The sequence below is a fragment of the Schistocerca nitens genome, chromosome 9, assembly GCF_023898315.1.
Source record: "Schistocerca nitens isolate TAMUIC-IGC-003100 chromosome 9, iqSchNite1.1, whole genome shotgun sequence".
In the NCBI taxonomy this organism is placed as follows: Eukaryota; Metazoa; Arthropoda; class Insecta; order Orthoptera; family Acrididae; genus Schistocerca; species Schistocerca nitens.
This window is the reverse complement of record NC_064622.1, coordinates 507,712,080-507,729,463: the sequence shown is the minus strand read 5'-3', so window position 1 is coordinate 507,729,463 and position 17,384 is coordinate 507,712,080. Positions and strand designations below refer to the sequence as shown.

The 17,384-nt window shown below is 44.9% G+C and overlaps 1 pseudogene; it reads left to right on the top strand.

The window, feature by feature from the left end:
• Positions 1-271: 271 nt before the first annotated feature.
• LOC126204382 (ankyrin repeat and MYND domain-containing protein 2-like) lies at positions 272-1,918 on the top strand (annotated as a pseudogene).
• The last annotated feature ends 15,466 nt before the right edge of the window (positions 1,919-17,384 follow it).

Sequence of the window (17,384 nt, the reverse complement as noted above, 5' to 3'; positions counted from 1 at the left end):
GTGGGGCGACCAAGTTGGGCCGCGGCGCTCTCTGGGGTACGAGCGTCCGACAAGTGTTTGCCAGCCTTGCGTACACACGGTGGCGGCAGCAGCGGCTCTCGCGTCCACTGGCGCAGCCCCGGCAGCCGGGAGAGAGGTCGCCCTGGGGCCAGCCTGCCGCGTGGCTGCTCTGCGGCCAGTGATGCCAACTGTTCCGTACCGGCGTGTTAACCCTACCGCATTGATTAAACGGTAAAGTTTTGCTGCCAAAGGCGGGACGAACACCGCACTGATGGATAGGTTCGCGCCGCGCGGGATTAGCCGAGTCAGTCTTAATCGAATATGTAGAGCAGAGCAGGGGGCCGACGTAAATTCTGGAAAACATGAGCATGGCTACTCTGCGTTACACTTTGCGGCGTTGTTAGGGAACGCAGAGTTATGTCGTTTATTGCTCGTGGCAGGGGCCAAGAGTCATGCAACCAATACAGTTGGAAGAACAGCTTCGCAAATGGCCGCATTTGTTGGAAACCGTGCGTGTGTGGCAGTCATTAATAATTTTGTACATAAAGCTGATGTTGACTATTATACAGTTCCTCGAGGTTTAGAGACTGAGCCTAAACTGACACCTGTGCTTGCTGCACCATTGCGTAAATTTGCAATGCAGGTAAATCTTCCTCCAGTCAGGGTTGCTCTGAATCTGCAGAAGGCACCTTTATTAGCTGAAAATCTGGAGACAATTTCTAGAATGAGATTTTCACTCTGCAGCGGAGTGTGCGCTGATATGAAACTTCCTGGCAGATTAAAACTGTGTGCCGGACTGAGACTCGAACTCGGGACCTTTTCCTTTCGCGGGCAAGTGCTCTACCACCTGAGCTACCCAAGCACGACTCACGCCCCGTCCTCACAGCTTCACTTCTGCCAGTACCTCGTCTCCTACCTTCCAAACTTTACAGAAGCTCTCCTGCGAACCTTGCAGAATTAGCACTCCTGAAAGAAAGGATATTGCGGAGACATGGCTTAGCCACAGCCTGGGGAATGTTTCCAGAATGATATTTTCACTCTGCAGCGGAGTGTGCGCTGATATGAAACTTCCTGGCAGATTAAAACTGCCATGTCTCCGCAATATCCTTTCTTTCAGGAGTGCTAGTTCTGCAAGGTTCGCAGGAGAGCTTCTGTAAAGTTTGGAAGGTAGGAGACGAGGTACTGGCAGAAGTGAAGCTCTGAGGACGGGGCGTGAGTCGTGCTTGGGTAGCTCAGTTGGTAGAGCACTTGCCGGGCAAAGGTCCCGAGTTCGAGTCTCGGTCGGGCACACTGTTTTAATCTGCCAGGAAGTTTCAATCTGGAGAAAGTTCAGAAAATCTTGGAACTCATGAGTGTAAGAGAAATGAAAAGAGGATTTGGAGCAAATGAGGTTATGTCATTCAAATTCCATTACTTGTCATGTGTAGTTGCTGAGATTGACCGATGAAGAAAAAGGCAATTAGCAGCACAACAGGAGAGAAAGAAAGAAGAAACTAAAGATAGTGAGAATACAGAAGAAAAGCGGTCAGATCCTGTGCAACGCTTTGCTCGGAAAATGCTGAAATGTGGGCGTGGCGACAATGGGTCTCCAGAGTTTCAGGAAAGTTTTCTGAGGGGATGTGTTCATGAATTCTCATGTCCTGAATGTACAGTTTTCCGCCAAATGCTTACAACTTTAGCTCAACAGGACTCCCCTTCTGCTCTGAGCATTATTTCTGCTGCCATCAATGGGCAGAGGGGCTTTGTAGACAGTGGCACCCATTGCTGCTCATCATGTGGTGAAGAAGGAGCGACAAAGAAGTTCTCTAAATGTAAAGCAGTTCAGTATTGTAACAGAGAATGTCAACGTCTCCATTGGTTTATGCATAAGAAAGCATGTACAAAGTTAACTCAAGTTTCCATAAAGGCTAAACCATGAGCTGGTCCTCCAACTTCAGAATTAAGGGGTCTTCAAGTGAAGTAATGGAAGTTGAATAGCTTACTGTAATGGTTTACAAAATCTCTTTTTTTTCTAATTACGGGAATCATTTCATTTTTTCTGTATTTCTATGTATGTAACATGTGATTAACTGTCATTGTACATTGGATAATGTGGCCATTGCAAGTAAAGTATGTTCCTTTCCTTTCCCACTCTTTAGAGAGAAAAAGAAAAGAAATTTATGTTCACAGTGCAGTTCAGTAACTAATGTGTGATAAATTCCATAGACAACATGGCCAAAACTATTGCTATGTATCTATAACTATTTGTCCTGTCTTTCTTGTTTGTTGATTAACACACATAATAAATTATGTGGTATGTGATGTTACCTAATGGTTATCTTGGAATAATTATAAAAAGCTTCTAAAGCTTTTAAATTTATTAGAGACTTGTCTTGATAAGTTGGGGCAATGCAGAAAATTATGTGAGAAGTTTCAGCAATAAAGAATTTTTTTTAAAAAAAGCGGTCTAAGGCGCTGCAGTCAAGGACTGTGCGGCTGGTCCCGGCGGAGGTTCGAGTCCTCCCTCGGGCATGGGTGTGTGTGTTTGTCCTTAGGATAATTTAGATTAAGTAGTGTGTAAGCTTAGTGACTGATGACCTTAGCAGTTACGTCCCTTAAGATTTCACACACATTTGAACATTTTTGATAGGTTCGCGGCTTTCTCCAGTAAAGGCACGAACGCTACGTGATAACTCTGTTTCTAACCCTCGGAGAAACTGATACTGAAGATACTTCATATAAATGCGTTGAAACTGCAACACCCGGAAATGTAGCGTGTTACGAAATTTTACTTCCTGTGCTATACATTGTAGTACCACGAACTAATAATTACATTAAGAATTAGAAAACCGACCATTTAAAATAGATACTTAAGTTTTGAATAACAGATACCTTTTGATATTTGTCGTGTCGGTTATAACAGGTATTATTTATAGTTTACTAATAACCGAGTAAAAAACCGTAGCAGCCATGGTAAAATTTTTAGTTTTTAATAAAGGGTAATTTTTGTTCGTAAAATTTATATATTGCGATATTAAGTAAAATAGGAAAAAAGATCAGTGCAATTTCAATAGCAGTGCCGACAGAAACGAGCAAGGAAAACGTGGCGTAAGAATTGGTATACTATTGCGGAGAAAGTAATGTCCCTGTTGTCGTGAGTCGCGGCTTATCGCAGATATGTACGTGCAGTGTGCACGACTTGTCCCTTCCTAATCTATACCGTAATTCCTCGTTCTGTCGTCGCGGGACATGCGTTGTATTGCAAAATGGCGCCAACACTACGCGACAAATATTTTTACGACCTGACGTAGCGATGAAATACAGCGTTTTATTTGCTTTTAGAGATTAAGGGTTTGTCTGCCATTTCTATGAGATACTAAAAGAGGAAGGAAGTTACGGTAACTGAAATAAATTAAAAACTTAATAACTCATTCATGGTATACATTAAAAATAAAAAAGTGGCTGATCTACATAATCCCTTTAGCACTGACCATTCGTAATGCCCAAATATCGATGTGACCCCAGTTGTAGCATGATTTTTCAGCTGATTTTGGAAAAAATTAGGATCGGTAGGGGAATACTGGGAATTTTTTTATAGTATTGAACCACGTATCACTTTTCGAGAAAAGCAGCGAACTTTAGAAGGAGTAAGTTTTCTTTTATTTGGCTATTTAATTTTATATTTTGATTGTGTATATCTTGAAACTGGGTAAGAATTTTTTATCTTTGTTCGATTTCTTCGTTTATTACAGGAAATAATGCACTAAAGAGGCAAAGTAACTGGCACACCTGCCTAATATCGTCTAGGGCCCCGCGAGGACGCAGAAGTGTCGCTGCACGACGTGGCATGGACTCGACCAGTGTCTGAAGTAGTGCTGGAGGTAACTGACACCACGAATCCTGCAGAGCTGTCCATAAATCAGTAAGAGTACGAGGGGGGCGGAGATCTGAACAGCACGTTGCAAGGCATCCGAGAATTGCACAAGTTCATAGGAATGCACAATGGATATGAATGGATGCAGGCGATTAGACAGGATGCCTGCGTACGTGTCTCATGTCAGAGTCGTTTCGGGGGTCCCATATCACTCGAACTGCACACGCCTCACACCATTACAGAGCCTCCACCAGCTTGAACAGTCCCCTGCTGACTTGCAGGATCCATGTATTCTCCATAGCAGGTACACGTCCATCCGCTCGATACAACGTGAAACGAGACGCATCCGACCAGGCGACATGTTTCCAGTCATCAACAGTTCAATGTCGGTGTTGACGGGCCCAGGAGAGGAGTAAAGCTTTATGTCGTGCAGTCGTCAAGGGTACACGAGTGGGTCTTCGGCTCCGAAAGCCCATACCGACGATGTTTCGTTGAATGGTTCGCACGCTGACACTTGTTGATGACCCAGCATTGAAATCTGCAGCCATTTTGTGGAAGGGTTGCACTTCTGTCACGTTAAATGATTCTCTTCAGTCGTCGTCGGTCGCGTTCTAGCAGGATATTTTTCCGGTCACGGCGATCTCGGAGGTTTGATGTTTTACCGGATTCCCGGTATTCACGATAGACTCGTGAAATGGTAATACGGGAAAATCCCCACTTCATCGCTACCTCGGAGATGCTGTGTCCCATCGCTCGTCCGCCGACCATAACACCACGTTCGCACTCACTTAAATCTTGATAACCTGCCATTGCAACAGCAGTAACCGATCTAACAATTACTCCAGCCTCTTGTTGTCTTATAGGCGTTGCCGACCGCAGCTCCGTGTTCTGCCTGTTTACATATCTCTGTATTTGAGTACGCATGCCTGTAACAGTTTCTTTGGCGCTTCAGTGTAGTTCTATGTATGGTCCAAGTTTCATCCAGACGTGTTATTTAGCAGTGACACACCCTGACAAAGTTACTTCCATTATTAACTTTCGCACGCGAGTATAGTAACTAGTAACTAATGAAGAGGTACTGAACGGAGTTTGAGAAAATTTGATTGAAGCAAGGATTAGGATGACAGGTGGGTGGGGGGTTACATAATGTGGCATGAAGGAATAGTTAATTTCATAATGGAGGGAAGTGTGGGCGGTAAAAAATTTAGAAGAGAGCAAGGTTTGAGTACAGTGGGTAGTTGTAAGTGGACCTAGTCTGTCGTGGCTGGGCCGAGATGAGCAATCCTGCACAGGAGTCACTAGCGTGTAGAGCTGCGTCGAACCAGTCGGCCGGCTGGAGACGCTCGGCACTGTAATTTTCACTTAGGGATACCTCCTGCTGTCGTTTCTGACCTCCTTTTGCCCGGTGGGACGCAGCAACTGGACGTGGCATGGACTCAACGAATCGTTGCAAGTGCCCTACGGAAATATTGGCCCATGCTGCCTCTATAGCCGGCCAAAACTGCGAAAGTGTCACTGGCGCAGGACTTTGTGTACGATGTGACCTCTCGATTATGTGCCATAAATGTTGGGTGGGATTTATGTAGGAGGATCTGGGTGGCCAAATCATTCGCTCGAACTGTCCACAGTGGTCTTCTAACCAATCACGAACAACTGTAGCTTGGTGATGGGGTGCATTGTCATCCATAAAAATTACTTCGTTGTGTGGGAACATGAAGTCCAGGAATGGCTGCAAATGGTCTCCAAGTAGCCGAGCATAACCATGTCCAGTCAGTGATCGTTCAACTGGACCAGAGGAGCGAGTCCATTCCATGTGAACACAGCACACGCCATTATGGAGCCACCTCCAGCTTCGACTGTGCCTTGTTGGCAACTTAGGTCCATGGCTTCGTGGGGTGTGCGCCACATTTAAACCCTACCATTAGCTCTTACCAACTGGAACCGGAACTCATCTGTCCAGCCGGCCGCGGTGGTCTAGCGGTTCTGGCGCTGCAGTCCGGAACCGCGGGACTGCTACGGTCGCAGGTTCGAATCCTGCCTCGGGCATGGGTGTGTGTGATGTCCTTAGGTTAGTTAGGTTTAAGTAGTTCTAAGTTCTAGGGGACTTATGACCCAAGATGTTGAGTCCCATAGTGCTCAGAGCCATTTGAACCATTTTTTTTCATCTGTCCATGCCACTGTTTTCCAGTCGTGTAGGGTCCGACAGATACGGTCACGAGCCCGAGAGAAGTTCTGCAGGCGATGTCGTGCTGTTAGCAAAGGCACTCGTGTCGGTCTTCTGCTAACATAACACGTTGGCTCCAAATTTCGCCGTACTTTCCGAACGGATAAATTCATCGTACGTATCACATTGATTTCTGCGATTACTTTACGCACGTAGTGTTGCTATTCTGTTAGCTCTGACAAGTTTAGGCAAAAGCCGCTGCTCTCGGCCGTTAAGTGAAGGCTGTCGGCCGCAGTGTTGTCCCTGGTGAGAGGTAACGCCTGAAATGTGGTATTCTCGGCACACTCTCGACACTGTGGATCTCGGAATATTAATTCCCTAACGGTTTCCGAAGTGGAATGTCACATGCGTCTAGCTCCGACTACCTTTCTGCGTCCAAAGTCTGTTAGTTCCCGTCGTGCGGTCATAACCATGTCGGAAACGTTATCTCGTGAATCACCCGAGTAAGAGTAACAGCTCCGTCAGTGCATTGCTGTAGTACGCGGTACTACAGCAATATGTGTGTGTGGATATCGCTGTCCCATGGCTTTCGTCACCTCAGTGAATGTCGGCTGCTTGCGTTTACCGAAATGGTACTGCGCGCCGCACACGTTTCTTTTTCTTTTCCTCCCAAGTACACGTCATCAGTTCCGGTACTGCTTGTCGATTTACTTGGTTTCTTTATACACAGATCTAGGCGCTCAATCCGGAACCGCGCGACTGCTACGGTCGCAGGTTCGAATCCTGCCTAGGGCATGGATGTGTGTGATGTCCTTAGGTTAGTTAGGTTTAAGTAGTTCTAAGTTCTAGGGGACTGATGACCACAGATGTTAAGTCCCATAGTGCTCAGAGCCATTTGAACCATTTATACACAGAGCGGCACGAAGTACGACCTTGCGGTCTGAATCTATGAGGAGGAGACGGGAAGTTACACCAGCGAACGCGCTCCGCCGCGGTCTGATCTGCCGATCCTTGGCCAGGAGTCAGCCAGACAGGCGTGCCAGACTGGGCAGCACGTACCGAGGCTCTGCGCTGGTCTGCCGTGCGCCCTCTCTCTGACGCCCGATAGACGCCCTGTCTGTCGCTCGGTGGCTGCGGCCTCGTTTCCCTCCCTCCCACCCCAGCCGCGGCGAACCTCGCCCGAGTTTGCAAAAAACTTCGCCTAGCGAAGACGCAGTTCGGTCTGCGTCCGCTTAATACACAGCCGGGGCATGTGTTCTGTCCATGCCTCTCTCTCTCTCTCTCTCTCTCTCTCTCTCTCTCTCTCTCTCTCTCTCTCTCCCTCTCTCACACACACACGCGAGGTCTCTCTCCCCCGCTGTTACTGTGCCTCAGAAGTGGGTGGAAAGTTCCGCGAACGTCAGTGTACCCCTTCCCTCGCTACACTTTTCCTCAGTCCGTTTCACGAACCGCCATTCCATCAATCATCTCGTATTTGCGCAATGAGGATAGTGCTCGCCATGCAAATATTTCTAGGAAGAGCAACTGTTGCGTCCCTTGCTGTTTTCAGGAAATAGCCAGTCACTAGTAGCTAGTTTCAGCGAGATATCGCTGTTTGGTGTGAATAAATCTACATTTTGTACGGATTTGCTCTTTAGTCCTGTAACAGAACTAAAAAACAACGCACTTTTTTCAAGAACCGCGGATTTCGGTCTTTTAGAGTGGCAACTTAGTATGCTCACTGGCAGACTCCGACGGTTATCATTCTTTTTCTGCCTTCTTCTTCTTTCGGTATTCTCGTAAATATGTTTATTGCTGCTGAGAGAATTTGACATTACACTCTTTGAAAATCCGGATGTTATGCGGATAAAATACAGAGAGCGAAAGGTTATCCATAACTTCTACGGAAAAGACACTGTACGTTTAAGAGCTGACGAACACGCAAGCGAACCAATACTTTAGCAAGTAGGGAAAACTGGGAAGTAATTGCCGGCCGAAGTGGCCGTGCGGTTAAAGGCGCTGCAGTCTGGAACCGCAAGACCGCTACGGTCGCAGGTTCGAATCCTGCCTCGGGCATGGATGTTTGTGATGTCCTTAGGTTAGTTAGGTTTAACTAGTTCTAAGTTCTAGGGGACTAATGACCTCGGCAGTTGAGTCCCATAGTGCTCAGAGCCATTTGAACCATTTTTTGGGAAGTAATTGAAAACTTTCTGAGACATAAACTTGCGGTGACGTAGAGGAAAGTGTAGACTTAAGTGCACACAGACTTCAGCAAATGTTATGAACTACCAAACGAAAATACATTCCGACCTTCACTAACTAGCATAAGACAGATGCTTCCTGCAGCCCCAAACTGCCTAGACTGAGACAGGATACCAGAAGCAAGAGGAGGCTTTACCAAAGCACAATCACCACACTGCACAGACAGATTCGACTAAAGAATACAGGGACGCAAAAACTACATTCAGAATACTACTAATCACGACTATACAAGAACATTTGGAACACTAGTTTACAACACACCTATAATAGAAGACAAGAGGAATAACATACAAAATAATGACAGAAAAAATTCACTCCACTCTTGTCCTGGCCACGCTAAGGCAGAATGACGGAACTACGACAGGGGGATAAAGAGATGCAGCACAATATCCGCTCGACAAAGTCCTCCCTCATGACGACCATAAACAATTTTGTTTTCTTTTTGGTCATCAGTCTTCTGACAGATTTGATGCTACCCGCCACAAACCCATCTCCTGTGCCAACCTCTCCATCTCAGAGTATCATTTGCAACCTACATCCTCAATTATTTGCTGGATGTATTCCAATCTCTGTCTTCCTCTACAGTTTTTGCCCTCTACAGCTCCCTCTAGTACCATGGAAGTCATTCACTGTTGCCTTAACAGATGTTCTATTACCCTGTCCCTTCTCCTTATCAGTGTTTTCCACATACTCCTTTCCTCTCCGATTCTGCGCAGAACCTCCACATTCCTTATCTTATCAGTCCACCTAATTTTCAACATTCGTCTATAGCACCACATCTCAAATGCTTCGATTCTCTTCTGTTCCGGTTTTCCCACAGTCCATGTTTCACTACCATACAATGCTGTACTCCAGACGTACATCCTCAGAAATTTCTTCCTCAAATTAAGGCAGGTATTTGATATTAGTAGACTTCTCTTGGCCAGAAATGCCTTTTTTGCCATAGCGAGTCTGCTTTTGATGTCCGCCTTGCTCCGTCCGTATTGGTTATTTTACTGCCTAGGTAGCAGAATTCCTTAACTTCATTGACTTCGTGACCATCAATCCTGATGTTAAGTTTCTCGCTGTTCTCATTTCTACTACTTCTCATTACCTTCGTCTTTCTCCGATTTACTCTCAAACCATACTGCGTACTCGTTAGACTGTACATTCCGTTCAGCAGATCATTTAATTCTTCTTCACTTTCACTCAGGATAGCAATGTCATCAGCGAATCGTGTCATTGATATCCTTTCACCTTGTATTTTAATTCCACTCCTGAACCTTTCTTTTATTTCCACCATTGCTTCCTCGATGTACAGATTGAAGAGTAGGGGCGAAAGGCTACAGCCTTGTGTTACACCCTTCTTAGTACGAGCACTTCGTTCTTGATCGTCCACTCTTATTATTCCCTCTCGGTTTTTTTACATACTGTTTATTACCCGTCTCTCTCTCTCTCTCTCTCTCTCTCTCTCTCTCTATATATATATATATATATATATATATATATATATATATATATATATATATATATATATATATATAATATATAGCTTAGCCCTTTCTCAGAATTTCGAATATCTTTCACCATTTTAATTTGTAGAATGCTTTTTCCAGGTCGACAAATCCTATGCACTTGTCGTGATTTTTCTTTAGTCTCGCTTCCATTATCAACCGCAACGTCAGAGTTGCCTCTGGTGCCTTTACCTTTCCTGAAGCCAAACTGATCGTCATCTAACACATCCTCAATTTTACTTTCCATTCTTTTGTATGTTATTCTTGTCAGCAACTTGGATGCAGGAGCCGTTAAGCTGATTGTGCGATAGTTGTCACACTTGTCAGCTCTTGCAGTCTTCGGAATTGCGTGGATGATACTTTTCCGAAAGTCACTTGGTATGTCGCCAGACTCATACATTCTACACACCAACGTGAATAGTCTTTTTGTTGCCACTTCCCCGAATGATTTTAGAAATTCTAATGGAGTGCTATCTATCCCTTCTGCCTTATTTGATCCTAAGTCCTCATAAGTTCTGATTCTAATACTGGATCGCCAATCTCTTCTAAATCGACTACTGTTTCTTCTTCTATCACATTAGACAAATCTTCCCCCTCATAGAGGCTTTCAATGTCTTCTTTCCACCTATCCGCTCACTCCTCTGCATTTAACAGTGGAATTCCCGTTGCACTCTTAATGTTACCACCCTTGCTTTTAATGTCACCGAAGGATGTTTAGACTTTCTTTTATGCTGAGTGTCCTTCCGACAATCATTTCTTTTTCGATTTCTTCACATCTTTCGCGCAGCCATTTCGTCTTAGCTTCCCAGCACATCCTATTTATTTCATTCCTGAGCGACTTGTATTTCTGTATTCCTGAGTTTCCCGGAACATCTTTGTACTTCCTCGATCAACTGAAGTATTTCTTCTGTTACCCATGGTTTTTTCGCAGTTTCTTTCTCTGTTCCCGTGTTTTTCTTTCCTACTTCTGTGATGGCCCTCTTTAGAGATGTTCATTCCACTTCAACTGTACTGCCTACTGAGCTATTCCTTATTACTGTATCTATAGCCTTAGAGAACTTGTAGCGTATCTTGTGATTCCTTAATACTTCTGTATCCCATTTCTTTGCGTATTGATTCTTCCTGACTAATCTTTTAAGCTTCAGCATACTCTTTATCACTACTACGTTGTGATCTCAGTCCATATGTGCTCAGGGTATGCCTTACAATCTAATACCTGATTTCAGAATCTCTGTCTGACAAAGACGTAATCTAACTGAAATCTTCTCGTATCACCCGGCCTTTTCCCCTCCTCTTGTGATTCTTGAACAGAGCATTCGCTATTACTAGCTGAAATTTATTACAGAACTTATTTAGTTTTTCTCGTCTCTCATTCCTTATCCCAAGCCCACATTATCCTGTAATCATTTCTCCTACTCTTTCTCCTACAGTTGCATCCCAGTCCCTCATTACTATTAGATTTTCATCTTCCTTTACTCATTGTATTACTCTTTCAATATCGTCATACACTTTCTCTCTGTCTCTCTCTCTCTCTCTCTCTCTCTCTCTCTCTCTCTCTCTCTCTCTCTCTCTCTTCGCCGGCCGAAGTGGCCGAACGGTTCTAGGCGCTACAGTCTGGAACCGCGCGACCGCTACGGTCGCAGGTTCGTATCCTGCCTCGGGCATGGATGTCTGTGATGTCCTTATGTTACTTAGGTATAAGTAGTTCTAAGTTCTAGGGGACTGATGACCTCAGAATTTAAGTCCCATAGTGCTCAGAGCCATTTGAACCATTTTCTCTCTCTCTCTCTCCCTCTCTCTCTCTTCATCTTCAGCTTGCGACGTCAGCATGTATGCCTGAACTATCGTTGTTGGTGTTGGTTTGCTGTCGATTCTCATAAGAACAACCCTATCACTGAACTGTTCACATTAACACACTCTCTGACCTACCTTCTTATTCGTAACGAATCCTACCCCCGTTATCCCATTTTTTGCTTCTGTTGATATTACCCTATACTCATCTGAGCAGAAATCCTTGTCTTGTTTCCACTTCACTTCACTGACCCCTACTGTATCTAGATTGATCCTTTGCATTTTTCTGTTCAGATTTTCTAGACCCCCTGCCACGTTCAAGCTTCTGACTTTCCACGCCCCGTCTCGTAGAACGTTATCCTTCCGTTGACTATTAAATATTTTTCTGATAGCGACCTGCCCCTTGGCAGTCCCGTCCCGGAAATCCGAATGGAAGACTCTTCCGAAATCTCTTTCCAGTGGAGAGATCATTATGACCCTTTTTAATTAAAGGCCACCTGCCCTGTGGATACAAGTTATTTGTCTTTACTGCGGTAGTTTCCATTCCCTTCTGCATCCTCATGCCGTTGATCATTGCTGATTCTTCCCCCTTTTGGGGCAGTTTCCAACCCACCACTAGGACAAGAGAATGCCCTGAACCTCTGTCCGCTCCTCCACCATCTTTGAAATGCCATTGGCAGATTGACGGTGACTTCTTATGCCGGAAGTCTTCGGCCGCCAATGGTGATTATTTATCACCATTTAAGCAGTGGCGGGATTCGAACTCGGGACCGGAGACGGTTTGATTACTGATCAAAGACGCTACAACTTCTTCTTCTTCTTCTTCTTTTTGGTTCTTTCAATTTGTTCGGTGCGGACGTCCCATGACAACCGTCGAAGTTCGTCGTTGATCCCGTCACTCAGTTTTTTTTTATTACAGAACGCGCTGAGCTACCGCGCAGGCACCCTATATCACGGGTACTTCCGAGCAAATTCACAGGCACAAACACAGCTTAGGGACACTAGATTTATGAAACAGAAACCGTCACCTGCCCATTTGCGCGAGAGGTGACGGGACTGGCGGTTGTCGTCTTGAAAAACAAGAAAGCACCGGGACCACACCTATCCACTCGGAAAGTCTGGTCCAGATCTCATCGCAGATAACCCCATATTTTACGAATATAATAAATGATGTCCTGTGACTGGGTCGAGTGCCGGGGTCTGGAAAAGAGTTGACACAGAAATTATTATAAGAGCCGCAGATAGCGATCCATCAGAACCAAAATCAAAGCGACCAATTTGCTTGCTAAATGCATTGGCTAAGGTTCATGAGAGGCTTCCGTGAAACGGTCTGCTTACTCCTAGGGAACTGCGTGGCCGCAGTCAACAGCAGTTTGGTGTTAGACCGGTAATATCTATTGACGACGCAATTAATTGGGCTTTAAATGTAGAGCAGACACGATGGAAGTACGCAGTTGCGATTCTTATAGTCCTTACTGACGCGTTTGATAATGTTTGGTGGCCATGAGAGCTATACCTGTAGTGTAGTCTCGGAGACTGTTGTTGGAACAAAGTGGCAAGAGGTTTACCGTAAAGTTGTCAAAAGCATTATGAAAAAATATCCACAAAGCTTTATCTGCAATCTAATTTTCTGGAAACCTCTCTTGAATTTGAGAGATATGAACACTCAGTCTTGAACGTTGCTTATGTTGACGACCCGTTAGTTGTGATATCAGCCAACACGTGAGCTATGTTGCAAAACAAGGCCAGTGAATGGTATGCGACCCACAATACATATTACCCATAGCAACACAGTAAACAGCATACGTAATGCTCGAAGGATCATTACAATCAACAACACAAACATAAAACACGAGGCTGTAACTCGATGTGTCGGGGGACACATTGATAAATGACAGCTTCAATAAATACAAGTGACGAATCACGAAGAAAGCTCAAAGTAAGGTTCACAACCTAGCGACAGTAAACCGGACCCGACACAGGCTACCACTTACAGACTTAATAATGTGCTAGTACATGGGCGCATAGACTTGTCCTCGTCACGAACAGCGTCACTATTAGTAAGGGCGGAGGAATATGCTACTTAGACTAGGACGTTCGGTATCACATCAGTCGATTCGCTGTATGTGTTGGTTGGAATACAGCGGATCGCTATAAGCATCATATCTGGGGCTGCAGCATGCTGTCTGAAGACGGATGGATCTGAGGGACTATCGCAGATCACTGGGAAACACACACAAGATAGGCGCCAGCCGAGTGATTGGCGGGTGGGCACTTGGCAGAAAGAGTGGGACGAACGTGATAAGTGTCATCCAGTCTATTCACTTTTCCCCAATGTGTAGGAGCGGTTACTGATGCTCCATGTCAACCAGAGCCGGGGCGTGGCTCATTTTGTACCTGGACACCGCCCTTTCCCCACGCACTTGCAGCACGTGTCGCATTCCGAAGCAATCGGTGCACTTGCGGAGGAATTGGTTCCCCACGACAATTCCCTTTCAGATGCGTTTGATACAGGCAATTACGTAACAACAAAGAACATATTACAGAAACTACGCCATACGGACGACTGAGGAACGCAAATACATGTACACAACTTAACACAGTCGCTAACAACATCTCAGAAGCATAACATGACGTAGATAAAGAGACTTATCAATTGCGAATGTGTAGGAGACAACGACAGGGCGACGTAAATAGTGCGGTAGTCACGATGAAACCAGTGACACAACACTGATACAACACAGGCGCACAGAACACTCTCAACATGAAACACAAAACATACACAACAAGCAACATGAACATTAGTCAAAGATCGCAATTTCTGTCTCATTATGCATGTACTTAATTCAGAGTGGAAGTAATTAGAATAGTCTGTGGACAGATATTATACTAGAATCTAAGTTAAACTTGTATGCACCACTGTAAAGTAATAACATAAATGAACACATCATTGTAAATGTAATAATTTGGACGTAATATAAAGTAACATACAAATACACAGCAGTAATTCAGTCTTGATATGCAACAGAGATACGTCATTGATATTACGCAATGTATATGCAGTTAACAAGGACACTATCTAAAGAAACTAGTTTTATTATACAGAGTTGTTTTTACAAGATTAACGCCGTTTTAAACATCGCTGAAACAGCAAGTGTTGAAATTCTTCACGGTAATTTTTTTTAGTAAGTGACTAAAAGTTTTTGTGCTAGTAATACTTTGGTGTATTTTACTTCTGATGAAGGTATATTTAGATATACCGAAACCGTGGTCAAGGATTTTAATAAATCTTTATCCTGCAACTGTTTGGCTGTTATCATTTACCGTGAACAAGATTAACAGTTGGATCAATTGTGGTTTGTTATTTCTTTCTACAGCCACGTAAGCTCTGTGAATAACTTACTTCGAGTACGTCGTGGTAGGATATTTCTCCAAAGCCACACAATACTTACTACGCTAGAAGCAGTAGTTGTTTTTTAACCAAACAAAACATTAACAGACACAGCATGCAAACAAACAACATAGATTAGATCACATGAACTGCACAAACCTAGGTTCCCTGAGGAGCGATGCTCATGCGGATAATAGTAACGCGCCTAGCACCGGCAGGCCGATGTGGCCGAGCGGTTCTAGGCGCTTTAGTTTGGAATCACGCGACCGCTACGGTCGCGGGTTCGAATCCTGCCTCACGCGTGAATGAGTGTCATGTCCTTAGGTTAGTTAGGTTTAAGTAGTTCTAAGTTCTAGGGGAGTGATGACCTCAGATGTTAAGTCCCATAGTGCTCAGAGCCATTTGAACCATTTGATTTGGCTAGCACCGCAAAGGGACACTGGACTTGAAGTGCAATACCAAGTCCCCTTCCTCAAGCAGTGTTGGGGATGGGACATCTATATGTACTTTTTGCTGTCGTGTTTTTGTTGTTTTCGTAAAATATGCCGTAAATTTATAATTTCCTACTTACAGACTCATATATTTTTCTTTAAAAATAAGTTTAATTGCTGTAAAGAAATAAAAGAATACCAGAGGGCAGACAAAAGAACTCCACGCAGACGCAGACAGCGGCGCCTCCACGTAGTGCTCCGCGGGCAGCAGTGGCAGCAGCCTCCACTGCGCGGTCGGGCCCGTGGATCCCGGCTGAGAGTGCTGTGTGGGCCGCTGCGGCCTGCCTGAAGTACTAAGATGGCGGGCCCTAGCAGTTTTAATGCAGCTTGCACAAAAAATAATTAAAAAAATAACAAATAATTCAGTTTGTCTTGGAAATCAAGGAAAGATCAGGAACAGGGATTTCAGTTCATGTAGGAGGTACAAAAGCTTTTTGGTTTGCCTGTATCCTTGTAATTCTGACAGAGACAACAAGGGTCGTGGGAGAGCAGTTTCAACGAAATGAATAGTGTCTTGAAAAGAGGTTATAGGATAAAAATAAAACAAAGCACAAAGAGGGTAATGGAATCTGGACGAATAGAATGAAGCGATGCTGACAGAGTTCGATTACGAAATTAGACACTGGAAGTAGTAGAAAAATTGTGTTATTTAGGCAACAAAATACGTGATCCTGGCCGAAGCGGAGATCGTACACTACTGGCCATTAAAATTGCTACACCAAGAAGAAATGCAGATGATTAACGGGTATTCATTGGACAAATATACTAGAACTGACATTTCATTTCATTTTCACGCAATTTGGGTGCATAGATCCTGAGAAATCAGTACCCAGAACAACCACCTCTGGCCGTAATACCGGCCTTGATACGCCTGGGCATTGATGGCATGGATGGCGTGTACAGGTACAGCAGCTTCAACACGATACCACAGTTCATCAAGAATAGTGACTGGCGTATTGTGACGACCCAGTTGCTCGGCCACCATTGACCAGACGTTTTCAGTTGGTGAGAGATCTGAAGAATGTGCTGGCCAGGTCAGCAGTCGAACATTTTCTGTATCCAGAAAGCTCCGTACACGACCTGCAACATGCGGTCATGCATTATCCTGCTGAAATGTAGGGTTTCGCAGGGATCGAATGAAGGGTAGAGCCACGGGTCGCAACACATCTGAAATGTAACGTCCACTGTTCAAAGTGCCGTCAATTCGAACAAGAGGTGACCGAGACGTGTAACCGATGGCACCCCATACCATCAGGCCGGGGGACACGCCAATATGACGATGACGAATACACGCTTCCAATGTGCGTTCACCGCGATGTCGCCAGACACGGATGCGACCATCATGATACTGTAAACAGAACCTGCATTCATCCGAAAAATTGACGTTCTGCTATTCCTGCACCCAGGTCCGTTGTTGAGTACACCATCGCAGTCGCTCCTGTCTGTGATGCAACGTCAAGAGTAACCGCAGCCATGGTCTCCGGTCTGACAGTCCATCCTGCTGCAAACGTCGTCGAACTGTTCCTGCAGATGGTTGTTGTCTGCAAACGTCCCCATCTGTTGACTCAGGGATCGAGAATTGGCTGAACGATCCGTTACAGCCATGCGGATAAGATGCCTATCATCTCGACTGGTAGTGATACGAGGCCGATGGGATCCAGCACGGCGTTCCGTATTACCCTCCTGAACCCACCGATTCCATATTCTCCTAATAGTCATTGGATCTCGACCAATGCGAGCAGCAATGTCGCGATACGATAAACCGCAAACGCGATAGGCTACAATCCGACCTTTATCAAAGTCTGAAACGTGATGGAACGCATTTCTCCTCCTTACACGAGGCATCACAACAACGTTTAAGCAGGCAACGCCGGTCAGCTGCTGTTTGTGTATGAGAAATTGGTTGGAAACTTTCCTCATGTCAGCACGTTGTTGGTGTCGCCACCGGCGCCAATCTTGT